The following is a 6,400-nucleotide window of genomic DNA, read 5'->3' as shown; positions in this document are numbered from 1 at the left end:
GGGAGAGCAGAGAACAGTATAAAAACGGCGAGAAAAAGAATCGGAGAGAAAGAGAATTCACTCTAACGACCTTCGACTTTCAAAATCACATAGTCACACACCGCCCCCGTTCACCAAAGACTTGTGTTGACAGACCCCCTCGGATGCAGCCCAGTACTTCTTACTCAGGTTCTGTGAGCACTTCGGATTACGTGGCTGCCATCACAAGATTAGATTCTAAGGGGTCGCCGTGAAGGGGGATGCACCACACCCTTTAACGGGAGAGAAGCCGAGGAATTGCCCACTGCAAGCTATAAATTTTGGATTTTATTCTTCGTCGAAACAGCTAGGGGACTCCCACGGCACCCAGTACTTCTATCACACGTAAAGATAGTCAGGTCTCTGGGTACCTAAACATTAAAGAAAAATAGGAGGAAAAAGTGTAGACGTGGGGGGGGGGCGTGGAAGGAGGAGAGATAACATAAGAAAAGATGAAAGAAGGCACTGTTTTCATCCCTTAATTGCGATGACGGGACGATGGCACACAGAAACAGGGGCAAAGTGGATATACTGTCTCGCCTCTTTTACGTGGAAAATAAACGTCGCTCACCAACACGAACAAGCTCTTTCAAACCCAGCCTCGGCGCAGCTTTTAAAACAACTTTCTCGAAATAAAAATGAAAAAAAATGTTTATTGAAGCTGAGTTTGGTTAACACGATATGTGTAATATCGTCTGTGGCCCGTTTTTAATTATTAACCTTTTTCAATTTTTTCGTAATTGTTTTAAATGGACGATTGTGTCCTACAACACACATGTTTTACCAAGTCTTTACTAACTTTGGAAGGTTTAATAATTCAATTTAATTGGTATCGGATCTCTAAGCTAAGCACTTGATCTAGGAAAGCGTAAATCATGTTTATAGGAAGTATTGATAAAAGGATTCTTCTCGGTGTTACTTAAACTCCGTGAATTGTATTCTGAAATTCGGACTGTATACCCATACTAAAAATGTGTCTCACAAATCGTCTTTTAATTTTTGTTGTCTAAAGAACGATATTTATTACATGTTGACAGAGAAGTGGTGTATCGTTATTTTATATACATTAATTAACAACTGGTTCGTATAGTTTCTATCACATGGAAGATACAAGTTTCACACTGATGACACTTTTAAGGAAGAAGTAAGCCTCGCTGCATCACCACGAATTCAACCCAAGTACGTTAACGAGAAGCTTTCGCTGCATTAAAAGAGATTGAACATTATGTATCAATCTCAATGATTACATTCCATTCGTTATTGGGTTTATATGGTTATAAAACCAACGAATAATTTTTAGATAGGCTGTCACAGACGGCAGAAAAAAAGGGAAAGGAGATCAATCTTCACATCAACAAAACACCCCCAGGAAAAATCGTCAGGGAGGGCCAGGGAGAAAAAGGACTCCCTATGAACTACACACAGAACACCGGATCGCCAAAACCTAATATAATTTCCCATACTAATTAGTACTCCGTTAGTTACCCTCGAGGAACAGCAAAACAAACCTCCCCGGAATTCTAAAAATAAAAAAACCGAAGTCATAGATCGACGGAATAATCCAATTAAAGGTATACACATATTCAACCCAACACGAGTTTCTGGCCCAGAAGAAGCGTTGCGGGTCTTACGATTCCGCTCAGTTCAGTTCAGAAAAGAAAAAAATTCCTCAAGTCAGGTCCTCTTCTTCAGCACTCTTAACTGTGACACGAACAGAATAGCAACTACACTGCCCCATCAGAAGCCCTCCCCCACCCCCCTCGTAGTCACATTTGCTCCTGTTACCATGGAAATAAAAACTGTAAACATGATGTTCGAGGTGTGAGAACTCTGCACGAGGCTTACTCGCTTTGTCGAAAGAAATGCCTTGAGCCGAAAAAAGGTCTTTGTTACCGGGATAACTTTAAGTCTACATATCTATCTATCTATATATGTGTGTGTTTTTATGTCTTCATATAAGCGAATAAAGATACTACAAGCACAAACACAACGACAACACCATAATATGAGTATTTAATATATATATATTATGATATAATATATATGTGTGTTGATGGTGTGGGTGTGTGTGGTGTGTGTGGTGTGATGTGTGTGTGTGTGTGTGTATGTGTGCGTGTAGTATGTGTCGGTGTGTGTGTGTGTGTGTGTGTGTGGGGTGTGTTGCGGAGTGTGTGAGGTGGCAGTGTGTTGAGTGGTGTAGAGTGTGCGTGTGGTGGTGTGTGTTGTGTGTGTGTGTGTGTGTGGGAGTTGAGTGCTTGATGTTGGTGTGTTTTGGTGTGGTGTAGATACAATGTGGAGGTTGTGTGTGTGTGAGTGTGTTGGATGTGCGTGTGTGTTGATGGTGTGAGATTGGTGTGTGGTGTGTGTGTGGTGTTGGGAGTGTGTGTGTGTGTAGGTGTATGTATGTATGTATATAGTGAGTATAATATATATATATCGTACAATATAATTTATATATATATAAATAATGAGTAGGAAATAAGTTATACATATATAAATATAATCTTATGATATAAATTGATAGATATATATAAATATATAAATATGATATAGGTTGATGATATATGATATATAGGTTTAGGTGAGAGAGAGGAGGATGAGAGGGGGAGAGAGAGAGAGTGGGAGAGAGAGATAGAGGATAGATATGACTCAGTTACATACATAGCATACATACAGTTCAGGAAGGAGAGAGCAGTGACACAGCAGCGAAAAAAATAATAATTGAAGAAGGGAGGAAGAGAGCCGAGCGTAGTTAATGGTCGAAGCCAATTTTAACAAGCGCGGTGGAGCTCTGACCGGCGTGCTGTGGGCATTGTTTGTGTTGGGGTTCGAAGGGTGCTGTAGGAGCGAAGAGAACTCAATTAGCGAATATTAATTGGAGTTTTTCTATTGAGGGCTCTCTCTTGTGCTTTAGGCTTCTGGCTCTCATCTCTCGCCCCACCCCTTGTAAGGGTTGGGGGACGAGGTGATTATTATATCTTGGTCTTTCTTTAAGTCTGACGGGTTTAGTGGCCCGCTCTGTCTGCTCTCTGTCTCGCAGTTCCGGTTCTCGCGAGCTTTTCTCGGCTCTTCCATCTCTCTCTCTGTCTCTGTCTGTCTCTCTGTCTTGCCCGAGCTGCGCTCATATCAGCTCTCGGCTGGGCTCCTCGCGGGCTGCGGGGGGGGGGGCGGTCGGGGGGCGCTCGGGGGCGGGGCGGTATGTCCCTGCGTCTTCTCTCTTCCTCATCTCTTCTGCTCTCATCTCTCTCCTCCTCTCCTCCATCCTCTCCTCTTCCCCTCCCCCTCCTCTCCTTCTCTTCATCTCTCTCTCTACTCTCTCTCTCTCTCTCTCTCTCTCTCTCTCCTAACGTCGGTCTCTCTTTAAAATAAGCTCTCACTATCTCTCCCTCCACCAACAACCTCTCTCCCCTCTCATCCATCTCTCTCCTCATCCTCTTCTCTCCTTTCCTCCCTCTCTTCTCCTCTCTCCCTCTCTCTCTCCTTTCTCTCCATCACCCTCTCAACCCCCTCTCTCTCCTCCCACTCCCTCTCCCCGCTCCCCTCACCTCTCCTCTCTCTCCCTTCCCTTTCTCCACTTTCCGCTCTCCTCCCTCCTTCTCTTCTTCTCACTTTACATCACTCTCGACTTTCTCTCCTCTCTCCTCCATTCTCATCTCTCGACTCTCCATCATCTTCTCCTCCATCTCTCCTCCTTCGTCGCACAATTCCACTCCTCTCACTCTCCTCACTCCCTTTCATCTCTCACAAATCCATCACCTCCTCTCCAACCTCTCTCCTCTCCCCTCTCCGGGGGGCAGTTCTCTCTCTCCTCCTCTCTCCAATTCAACTCCTCCCTCTTCTTCTCTCTCTCTATTTCTCTCTCTCTCTCATCTCTCCCCTCCTCTCCTCTAACGAACGACTTCTCCTCTGCTCACCTTCTATCTCCAAGCTCCCACGCCTCAATTCCTCTCCATGTTCTCCATCCCTCACTTCCTCTCATCTTACCTCATTCTCTCATCCTCCTCTCCTCTCTCCCTCTCCCATCTCTCACTCTCCTCCTCTTCCTCTCCAGTCTCTTCTTCTTTATCTCTTCTCATCTCGCACTCCTCTCCACTCAACTCTCTCTCTCTTTCTTTTCCTTTTCAATGTCTTTCCTTGATTATGCCTGCTCTCTCCTACTTTTCTTCTCCCTTTCCCTGCACTCTTCCGCCACCTCCCCCTCGTCCTCTCCGTAAATTCAAAGCCACTTTAACGCCACTGGCTTATATTTCCATCGTGCGGATGAGAGTAAACAGCAAGAACATCTGTGGAACGCGAAAATATCCCAATAACGTCGAAAATATATCCCGAGTTGGCAACCCGTCGGTGTTGCTATCCGGATATTGCCGAATATCTCTTCCTTCCTGTCTCTACCTGTTTTACTTCTTTTCCTCTCGTGTTTCTCTTTTTCTCTCTCTTCCTTCCTTTTTCTCTCTTTCTTCACATCTTTCTTCTTTCTCATTTTTTTTTATCTTCGTTCCTTAATTTCTTCACATTCTTTCTTTTCCCTTATTTTTCTCATTCTCCTCCTTGTCTTCATTTCCTCTCTTCTTCACCCTCCTTTCCTGCACTTCTTTTTCCACATTCTCCTTTTCCGTCCCTCATTTTTTTTTTCCTCATTCTTCCTCATCCTTCTCCTACTCCTTCCTTCGTGTGAGCGCGAGGTCGCTGCTCCTGTTCCCGGTCGCTAGTCGTGCGCTTCGCATGTTTTCCATCGCTCTGTTCTCCTATCTCATTCTCCGTTCTTTTCCTTACTACATTCATCTAATTCTCGTTCTTTCTTACTATCATTCTTATTTCTTTATTTTAATGTTCGCGTTTGTTTTCATCACAAGTCTATAACAAAAACACAAAGGCTTATCATTTTTAGGCGTTCATTAGCAACGATAGCGAGCAATGTTATGTGTGGTTTGTGTCATAATATTTCTTTGTGGAAATGGAGTAATAGCTTCGGAATCTATTTTCCTCCTATATAAAAAGACCGATTTAGTCATACCATTCAGAGGTTAATAAACGTTTTTAAATTACCTCATTACTCATGCCATTCCACTTGGTATATTCTTTCCTATTGCGTCACAAAACACTTTTGTGTTATGTGAAACATATTTAGCCACGTCCTTCAAACATTTATGAATTCAAAATATGCGTCAATTTCGAAACAGAATCTATTTTTCAAGTTCAGTTCTAGCGCAATTTGACTGAATCCGAGGTTTATTTATGTCTTTTTAATAAGGTTTGTGGACTATGCACATTTAAACCACGTTTAATGCAACTGTAAAACGAGCAGGGAACAAACATTCTTGTTGCAGAATATTTGTATATCAATGTAACTTTGGATCGTTGATTTCGAATATTACACCGGCATTCCTAACTTAAGTCTTTTTCTAATCATTTGAAAATTCAGCTTGCCTAGCCTTTACAGTGTCACTTACATGTCTATGCCTTTGATGCTAAATTAATCTTACGTCCATTTTATTAACTGTTCATTGATATGTAAGATTATATAAAAGATTAACCTCACGAATTCCGTTGCATGCATCACAATAACACAAAAAGAAGTAAGCTGTCATGATCTGTTCTCCAGCAGAGCCATCGTGGGCGTTTCATCTGCCTGGATAAGTTTCTTCTATTACCTTATGTCATAATGAAAACTCTTCCCTGTTTCTATACTGAAATCGCCATGATTCTCTGTCGGAGTGGCCATGGAAAAAAGTGTTTTTATGTGTTCATATCAGCACCGTTATTGGAGTTGTATCTTTTGTACCATTTATATATATATATATATATATATATATATATATATATGATATATATATATATATATATACATACATACATACATATATATATAACATATATATATATATATACATATATATATATATATATGTGTGTGTGTGTGTGTTGTGTGATATATATATATATATATATATCATATATATATATATATATATATATATAATCATCTGCTTTATGGTTACTAAAGTAGTTCCTGACACTTCTGATATAAAGCTGCACCATATGTAAATGTTATTTTTGTTCTACTGATATATGTCCGCTATGCTATTGCGACCATAATGGGAACACAAGACAACATAGTCTAAAACATTTATTCAAAATAAGTAGGTTATGTCTATGTTACTAATGTGTTCCTTTTATAGTCTATTCGCTGCAAACGTATCAAAATGCACTTGGATCGATCTGGCAACCTGTTCAAGTTCCATTCATTGTATAATAAAACGCAAATCAGTACATCGTATATAAGGAATAAATCTACAAAACAATGTTAGATATAAGTTTGGACAAAAACCTATCTAAGCGTAAACTTGATCTAACCCAAACTTAGCCTAAACCCCAAACTTGT

The sequence above is a fragment of the Penaeus japonicus genome, unplaced genomic scaffold (assembly GCF_977035675.1).
Source record: "Penaeus japonicus unplaced genomic scaffold, GWHDUDI00000001_assembly GWHDUDI00000015, whole genome shotgun sequence".
Classification (NCBI taxonomy): domain Eukaryota; kingdom Metazoa; phylum Arthropoda; class Malacostraca; order Decapoda; family Penaeidae; genus Penaeus; species Penaeus japonicus.
The sequence above is the reverse complement of the archived record's forward strand: the minus strand, read 5'-3'. Positions refer to the sequence as shown.